Genomic DNA, 10,264 nt, shown 5'->3' on the forward strand with positions numbered 1-10,264 from the left:
GAAAATCGAAAGATGGAACTCCTGAGAAAATTCAATAAGAATCTGTTGATATTCTAGCGGGCTTTTATGGATATCTCTCAGCAAGACCCCCTTTATGAACCTTTGGAATAACCCATGGAGAAATCGTTGTAGAAATTCCAGAAAGAAATGTTAGTAAATTTCTGAAAGCACATTATTACTGAAGTTAAACTGAAGAATCATAGGATGAATCCCAAGACCATACCTTCCGGGGCCTTCCTATCCGAGTGGCTAGAGTCTGCGGCTACAAAGCAAAGCTATGCTGAAGGTGTCTGGGTTCAATTCCTGGTCGGTACATGATCTTTTCGTAATAAAAAATTTCTTGACTTTCCTGGCCATAGAGTATCATCGTACCTGCCACACGATATACGAATGCGAAAATGGCAACTTTGGCAAATAAAACTCTCAGTTAACAACTGTGGACGTAATGTCAAGAAGAAGAATAAAAAGAATAAGATGACTACGTGTCAATCCACAAGAAATTTCGGAATATCTCCGCATTCAGAAGACCAATGATCAAAATCAACACAGGTTCAATAAGTAAAAGATTTTTTGGGAACTGAATAAATGATGCAAACATATCGAAACAAAAAACTTATTGCGATTTGCGAATGTTGTAAAAAAATGTAGCATCATAGTAGAGGGGTAAAGGTTATTCACTTTCTATCCCCCACCTGTTGGAAACTCACCCGATGTGGCATATGTATTTCTCACTCAGCGCATTTTTTGGATGATGTAACATTATTGTATATTACACGAGACGTTTCGTGTTTATGTTCAATTCACGTTTACGTAAGTCGTAATTGAACAGGTAGGTCCTTATGATGAGTTTGTCATTTGGTCGGCTTTATTGTGCTCAAACAAAATTGCCCCCGGCTAACTATCAATGAACATGTGTATTTATATTCGACGAAAACGAAGCTCTATCCGCTTACACTTGATCAATGACTACAGTTCATTGCTGCGATATTGTGGTACAACGAAAGTCATTTCAACAAGTTTCTCCGCTTGTGATTTTGATCTAAAATGCTATATTTCCTCTAATCGATCTGAAAACTGCCTTGCTCTACAAATATCTACAGTTGTTCTAGAGATCTAAGTTGTTTCCAATTTATTTGAGTTTCAAAACAAGTGGTAAAACTTGCAATTTGATTAAGATGTTCATTATCGTTTAAATGCTCAAATGATTCTAAAACATTATTACTTTGAAGGTTAAATTGTTGTTCAAGTAATTTCTAAGCGTTCCTTCAAAAAGTTTTTTAATAATTTGTTTGAAGGTTTTGTAAAGTACTCACCGAACGATTTCTCGACCAATTTCTCCGATATTATTGGGCTTGGAAATCTGTTAGGCTTTCTTAAGCATTGCTTACTAAAATTATTCAAATATTCAAATTTCTATCAGAGATTTTGCAAAACATTCAACTAGGTTCCATCCAAAATTTTATCGAAGAATCTCACTAGAAAATGCTTTAGGAAATTTCTTCAGTTATTGCTTAGCCCTGGAAAGAAGGCAACGATATTACACACGAAATATGATAACGCAGGCTATGTCTGAACCAGACGATTATAAAAATCTAATGTACATCATTGTACAATTTTGTCTCTCTTATGTTCGGTATTTGGTCTACATTTTCATATTCGGAAGGTTTTAAAATATTTTATCGGTTGGGATGAACCTGGTGTTGAGGTTAGAACACACACCTCTCACGCCGAGGACGTGGGATCGAATCCCATCCCCGATATAGTCGCTTCCCGAGCAGAAGAAAAGTGCTACTGAATACCAAACTGAGGTATTCCACACCAGCATAAGAGGTAAAGTTCCTCAAATAATATCTCATGCATATTCTACAAACACCAAATCAATAATTAGATCCGGTATTGTAATAGCTAAACAATACATGATGGATTTTCATATAAAAGTGAAATTTGTCAATAGTAGTTCAATACCTCCAGCAGACCTCAATAGCTATCGAATACTAAAATGAAGTATATTTGATTATTTTAAACATTTTTCCACAATACCATTATAATACCAAAATGTGGTATTGACAACTGGAAAAAACCTAATTATGGTATGATACCAAAATATGGTATGCATAGATTATTGCGAGTTATTTATTCCTCCCCAGGCTATAACGTTATAGTGACTACTTCCTTCGGAAGGGAAGTGAAGCCGTTGCTCCCGAGATGAACTAAAGACTGGAACGCGCATAAATTGGTCAACTTCAAATTGATGTTTTCTTTGGAAAATGCATTAAAAATAACCTGAAATGCTGCAATTGAAAGTGGAGTATATATCCAATGGTTGCAATGATGAGTTTTCACCTTTTGCTCTCCAGTTTCTAAAATGAGGTCCAAGTAAGAGGAACAGCGTGTCAAAATTTTGCTCGCGTAGCTAGAGAATCCGACGTTCTCGCACGAAACTTATTTGAAGGCGAATATAAAGCAGCTTCCGGGACAGGAGTTTTATACAGCACCAGGAAAAAGTAAGGTGGCCAAAACTTCCAAAACCATCAAACTACCTAAATTCTCGAAACAATACCTCTTCCGGCATGCCATATGCTCGTGTGGTCTAAAAATAGTAGTTTACGGAACAAGTTGCAGAATAATGATTTTTAAAGCACGAGTTGTAAATATATCATACGAGGCTTGCCACATCCATGGAAAGCGAGCAGCAGTTTAAATCAAACTGGCGTTCGGCGGCGAATAAGGTCGATGAGACCACTGTGCAAAATTTTATGGAAGGGTTTAACCTGAAGGTACGGCAGTTTGGATTTGGCAAACCAAAATAATAAACGAACTTTTTTTCCTTTATATATATAAATTAAGTTACCAAAAGAAAATAAAAAGGTTTTTGTATTATGAATTTTGACTGAAAGATACGATTTTTGCGCGTTCCAGTCTTTAGCCTAGGGTTAAAAATCTCATAAATTGAGATAATAAAGTATTCTGTACTGAATAATTATTAATCTATTATTGATGAAGTTGGTGGACTTCTTGAGAGATCATTTGTTGTTTTTTTCTTTGTTGAGTCTCTTGGTGTATTGTCAACATTTGAAAATATTAAAATTTGAACATTTAAATTTAAATTTTATTATTTTTTCGGATACTAAGTAACAAATGCTTTTTATTTAAGTTTTGTAAAACTATATAAAAAAAGAAAACTAAAAAAACTTATATGATTGTATTTATTACCGCTTTTGCCACTATAGGAACACATGTGCCTATAGTAGCAGTATTTCTAATGTCTGCAACTATAAGAACGCACTAGCTTTGCGGCGTAAGCAAAATACAAATCCAAACCGTATTTTTTTTACAAAACTTTTATATTTTTCCTTTGAAGTGTGGATCAAAAATTTTAGATTTATGTAAAAAAGTTCTTATTTCATCAAATTATTAAAAAAAATCTCTAAATAGTGCTACCATAGAAACAAGAAGTTTTCTATAAGTGCAAGGGAGCATAAATTGTAAGCAAGCTATTTATTTCAATTATTTTTATAACAAAGTCAAGCTGTGTATCAATGGTATTTAAATAAATAGCTCCTAATGTCCATGTCAAAAAATAATTTGCAATAATTTATAGCATAACGGCCGTAGTGCGATTATAGGGGACTGTTTACTAAGCAAACACCAACCCTATTATTAAATAATTCGATATTTAGCACTCTAACTTTTCCAGGAGCACACAACGTTTGAAGAACCTCAAAAGGGGCATAACTTAAAGGTTTAAGGCTAAGTAGCCCATCATTAATTTTGGCAATAATGATGACTTTTCAACTTGCATTTCAAAGTGATAAAACTCAGTCTTGATAGTCAATATGGACTTGAAAAAGTATCACAGTACGCGCTTACATGCATAAAGTATGCTGATACTTTTTCACCTGTGTCAGTGCAAAATCAACTGATTTTCTTTGATTCGAAACCGTGAGATGAATTAGCAACAATCATTAACGACGCGTACAAATTTCAATGACGGCCTACTTCGCCTTAAACTCAATAATAACCATATAACACCATGGACAAATTTCTACAGAAGGAGGTCAATGCAACTGTCGCCTATTCTTTAACCGGAAGTTCTGTGATCTAATCAGAACAGGTAGAAGGTGACGTAGTTGGGTAGCTATTATTCCAGTTTCAAACAGACATAACATAGAGCTCTTTGCCTGGCTTTCAACCAATGAAATTGAAAAAGGCCTTGGAGCACGCGGTGGGTGTGTACATGATAGCTTATGCTGGTAAAATATTATTCCTGAACTGGTTTCCAGGGGTGGTGTTCCAGGTCCAACTGCACGAGTTATCCAACCAGTTTGGGTAAATTTCAACCGTATGCAAAACGAGGTGGGTGCATGATAGTAAATGCAAGTCAATTAGCACTCTAATAGATGGATTTATGTTGTTAAAAAATGTCTTCCCATACGAGCCGGGCCTTCGGTCATTTGATCGTGATCGTTTGCGATCTAATATGGAACCTACTATAGACTATCGGAACAAATTCCATGTCAAATCAGTCAGTTACAGAACTCGAGCGTCTTTGATTTGCAGAAATTTGTACTCATGTTTTGGTAATAGAATAAGTTTTTTCCGTAGATAAATTGATCATTTTGACTCAAGAATAACTTCTTAAAATGACCTATGAGTTTTTGCATGCAGACTATTTGAAAAATTCTATGAAGAAGTTGTAGTGAACTGTTTGGGCTACAAGAAAAAAAAAATACACTGAAAACATATTAAAAAATCAGTGCATATTTTTTCTTGAAGCCCATACGGTTCATTAAAAATTCCCCATCCTCATTCTTAAAATGTCGACTCACTTTGGATGAAAAATCCGTTTATATTCACCAAAGAGTGGTAAACATTGGAGTAGGAACAGAAAAGCAGAGGGCAGGAGGACCAGGCCCCACCCCTAGAATCATTCAACAAGCTATAAGATGGGTTTATGATTCCTGAATATCCATCAGGAGTTCCTCAACTTTTTTTCAAGGAATGCAAAAATTTCCGCAAAGATTCAGTAAAATCTTACATTACAAATTTTATCATAAGACATCTTTGGCATATTCTTAAGAAAATATTCACGTTAACTACCTTCACTAAAACTTCCATCCGTTTTAATATGAATAATTGTTTATTATAAAACACAAGAGAAAAGAATAAGATTTTTTGTAATAAATTCTTCAAAAATACAAAAGCTTTGGGAGGTACATTGTCAGGAATACGGAGATGAACCAGCCATAGGGCTGAAAATCTCCTTAATAAAGATAATAATAATAATAACATTGTCAGGATTTAGGCAAAAAATTAAAAAATCTAAGGTTTAATTTTGGCTGAAATCATCCAAGAATGGTTTTAGAAGTTCTTTCAGAACTTTTTTGAATGTGCTACCTTATTTTATTATAGGCCTTACAGTTGAGGTCGGAATACGCGCATCTACATACATTTTTCTGTTTATTGCGCGGAATAAAATGTCTTATTAGAATTTTCTCATAATTGATCAAAAAACTCGTAACTAAATTAATTACCCATTATATTACACAGTACTATAATTTTGAAACATTGTATCAAAAATTATAACTGAGTTTGATAGGTTTTTGATAGATTTAAAACACATTTGATTATATTTATTATACAATTTATATCCTTTTTTTATTTTAACAACATCCTGCATCAAAATTGTATCATGCCCATCGTTTCCTTCCAGCTTTGGCCACCTTCTGGATACTGGGTTCGCCGTAGAGTTGGGCGAGCTCGAGGTTCATCTTTCGCCAGCACACACCGTTTTCCAGCACACCGCCAAAGATCTTCCTAAGCCCCCGACGTTCGAAGACTCCAAGTGCTTACATGTCCTCCTCGAGCATCGTCCACGTTTCATGCCCGTAGAGGAGCGTTTTGTGCATGGTACATTTGGTGCGGGCGTGATTTTTTTTTTTTGACTGCAGCTTCTTCTGGAGGCCATAGTAGGCCCGACTTCCACTGATGATGCGCCTCCGTATTTTACAGCTAACGTTATTGTCAGCAGTCAGCAAGGATCCAAGGTAGACGAACTTGTCGACCACCTCGAACGTATCCCCGTCTATCGTAACACTGCTACCTAGGCGAGCCCTGTCGCGCTCCACCCCACCAGCTAGCATGTACTTTGTCTTGGCCGCATTCACCACCAGTCCAACTTTTGCTGCCTCGCGTTTCGGGCGGGTGTACAGGTCTGCCACCTTTTCAAATGTTCGACCGACAATGTCCATATCATCCGCGAAGCAAACAAATTGACTGGATCTCGTAAAAATCGTACCCCGGCTGTTGAGCCCGGCATAACACCTTCTAGTGCAATATTGAACATCAGGCACGAAAGTCCATCATCTTGTCGTAGTCCCCGGCGGAATCCAAACGAACTGGAATTTGCCGTACAGTAAAGTTCTGGTCCGTAGTCGATCGGCCGTCAACGAAGCCGGCTTGATAACTTCCCAAAAACTTGCTTACTACTGACAGACGACGGAAGATGATCTGGGATAATAATTTGTAGGCCGCATTTAGAATGGTGATCGCTCGAAAGTTCTCACAATCTAACTTATCGCCTTTTTTGTAAATGGGGCATATTACCCCTCCGGTAGCTGTTCTGTTTCCCAGATTGCGCCTATCAGCTGGTGCAGATAAATGGCCAGCCTCTCCGGGCTCCGATACCATCCTTACCAGCAGCTTCATTGTTCTTGAGCTGGTGAATTGCATCCTTAACCTCCCTCAAAGTGGGGGCTGGTTGGTTTTCATCCTGTGCAGTACCGACGAAGGCATTTCCTCCGTTGTCCTGACCTTCATTGTCTTTGCCTGTTCTCTCATCGCCATTCAGGTGTTTGTCGAAGTGCTGCTTCCACCTTTCGACGTCGATAATGTCGGAGAAGTGCCGTCCATCAATCAGAACGTGGTCGATTTGCGATTCTGTCTGCTGTGGTGTTCTTCAGGTGTATCGGTATGAAAGGTTGTGCTGGAAGTAGGAAATAAATTTATGACTACACTTACAAGTATTTTTACTAAGAAAACAACAAAAAAATTTATGAGATTGTCCGAATTTTGTTGGCACGAGCTAGCTTGTAGAAGTCAAGAGAACATATTTGAATAGAGAGAATTTTTAATTATACTCAAAATAATTAAACGACAGAGATATGTATGTTCAAAATTGCACTTCCAACCTTTTCTCCAACTTTGGTAGTTGGCGTAAGTTTTCACCCCCTTGGTAGAAGCAGAGTTAAGAACTTTTATAACAATCTGATTCGAGAGATTTTCTGTTTAGATAAGAAGGTCTAACAAAACTAAAAAAAAAGTTGAATAATAATTACGGGCTTGGTTTGAATGATTTTCTGAGGGAATCCCAAGAGGAACTCAGTGAAAACTAGTGAAGGATTTCTTGGTGAAAACTGAAAAAGTACAGAGTGAATTCGCAGAGAAATATCTTTAAAATATGTGGTTGGATACCCAGAAAAGTCTATGGAAGGATAACAAGGGACATTCCTTGTAAGTTTTTGAGAGAGTTCTTGATTTTTTTTCCTAATTTCACATTATAAACATTGCATTTTTTTGTAGTGAAATTTGAATGCGCAGTAAAATGAGAAAAAATCTATGCTAACTGCCAAATTTGTAAAAATCGTGATATTTGCGATCACCATTACTTTCATAAAATGATATTTTGTTGGCTCCCTCCAGAAAAAAAAATCAAGCTACGCCAATGATCACAACATTATTCGAAGCTCATATGTTTTGTTAGATATACTGATAAATGTAGCCGACCATCACATAATAGACCAAGGTATGGTACACCAAGCCTAAAATAAAATTAATACAGTGACTCAATTTCATTTTTCGTACGGGGCACTGTTTTCATATCAAGTTGGTATCAAACTATTAAATGGTGCATGGACCTCGATATATTTTATCAATAACGAAGGTCATAGATGCCATCTATTGTTTGGCAATGACAAGCTGTATTCATTTGCTTAAATCTTTGGAATGTTGGAAAAGTATTGGGTTTGTATCTATAATTGACACAATTCCATTAACATTTATAACAAATCCAACACCAAAAATTTTAGTTAATTTCTCTCAGTTTGGCTCCTAAATGGATATACATAATCCATAGTTAATGTTCATATCAAAACATTGCGTAATTATTATTTTTAATTTACATTTTACTACCACTCATGATTATGGAGATTTAAGCTGAAATTAAATCGAAGCCAAACCTCAAATTTTCAAGAGCACGAATCTGGAGAACCAAACATGCGTTTAAGCTGAAAACTTAATCGATTGGTCACTAGCTGGTGGTGAGCAATCGATTAAGTTTTCAGCTCAAACGTGTGTTCGGTACTCCAGATTTCTGCTCTTGGAAATTTGAGGTTTGGCTTCGATTCATCTTCACGTTAAAGAATTAATATTATTGCCGTAGCCGCAACACAGACGTTTTTTTTTAAATGATGAAAACAACAGGAAATATTATAGAAAAAAGTGCTAATTTGAATATTAAATTAAAGATAATTGAATATTGCGATAACATCAATTATGTGGAGGTATGTACAGCTTAGTTTAGGGTACTGTATTGTAAAACGAAGTTCGTAGTTCAAATTATTTTTACAGACAGGTTACAAATTAACCTTTACCTGTTGTTTGGAATGGAAATTAGGTTTGCTTTCATAAAAAGTATCATTTTAAAAGAGTTTTGAAATTATGGCACAACAATTTTCTGAACTCAAAAGGGATAAAAACTGTTTATGATTTCTGTAAACTGTATACTGCCCAGAACTGCATATTTGTAGCATTCGACAAAAGTAGGCATTGAGTAAGTTTGCATTTTATTGCAGTATGGGAGGAAACCAAAATTTCAAAAAATCACTAAGAATTCAAAAGTGCTTATTTAAGGCTGAAATTGTGTACAACTCATATCGCATACTGGGTGAAGAGTCAGAAAATAATTCTGATAGAAATTTCATTGCTACTACATTACGAGGCTCATATATAATCTCAATGTGACTGTTATGCGGTTATAATTACCAATGTGACAAAACAACTTGGTATTTTTTTCGAATTTTCTAGAATAATCTCACAGATTTCAGTTATTAGATCGAAAGTATTTATCATTTGATGACTCGCCATAGTATTAACTCCAATTTGTCAAAAATGTCGAATGTGACTGTTATGCAGTTATGGGCAGTATATATTTCAACTAAATTTCTATCAGAGCTCACGAATATAATTGATAGATTGGTGCCAATGACCAAAATGAATGTTATAGTTCGAATTATTGGATTGGAAATCATTGGAAAACTGGCATTTCTAATAATTTTACCTAAATTTCATAAATGTCTGCCAATAAATTTTATAAATGTACTTCACTACATCTGAACATCATAATAAAGCACTTCAGCAATCAAATAGAGCTTTTAAATTTAGTTTTGAATGTTGTACGTTTGAATTGTGGCAGGTGTACGAATATGAAATTGGGTGAATTTTTGACATAAATTCACTACTTTTCCATTAATCTAAAGATGAATGTAAATGGAAACATTATGCGATTGGCAAATAATATATGACACCCAGTGGCGTAGCTAGCGTTTTCGGGCCCGGTGCGGAGTTAGATTTAGGGGCCCTCAAAGTTGAAGTGAACGCCGTATAAATTTAGGACGCCAATGTGATACCGACAGTTGAAAAAAAAATTGAACAAATAACTTTATGACTAAAGTGCTGGAACTTATGTTGATATGTGTTTGTAGTAGATTGTGGGCCTCGTGGCCGTGCGGTTAGTGTCGTCAGGCATTTAATCGCATCGTGTCATGGGGTGCGGGTTCGATTCCCGCTTCAGCCATTTGAAACTTTTCGTCAGGAATGTTTCACGGTTGTGCCACTGGAGCATGCTTGTCCGTTGTCTAGTGTTAAGTTACAGTCTGTGCAGCTAAATGGCTGAAGACGTTGTCCGTGTCTTTTTAAAAAAATATCAAAAATGTCAATAAATGAGTCTACAGATCTTTTTTTCTTGATTCTTGTTCAGAAACACATAAGTTAACTGAAAATGTTCAAGAGGACTTCCAGTGAATTGACATGCAAGTGTAAATATTAGCTGATTCATTACAGCTTAAAGCCAGCATACAGCTCAAGAAAAGTAAAAATTTCTGTGGAAAGAAATGGTCAAGAAATTTTCTTCAGTGAACCCCATTTGAATTGACATTTCTTTTCAGCTGCGACTGCGATCAAAGAAAATTACTTTTCTTGAGCATTT

This window comes from Aedes aegypti, chromosome 1 (genome assembly GCF_002204515.2).
Source record: "Aedes aegypti strain LVP_AGWG chromosome 1, AaegL5.0 Primary Assembly, whole genome shotgun sequence".
Lineage (NCBI taxonomy): Eukaryota > Metazoa > Arthropoda > Insecta > Diptera > Culicidae > Aedes > Aedes aegypti.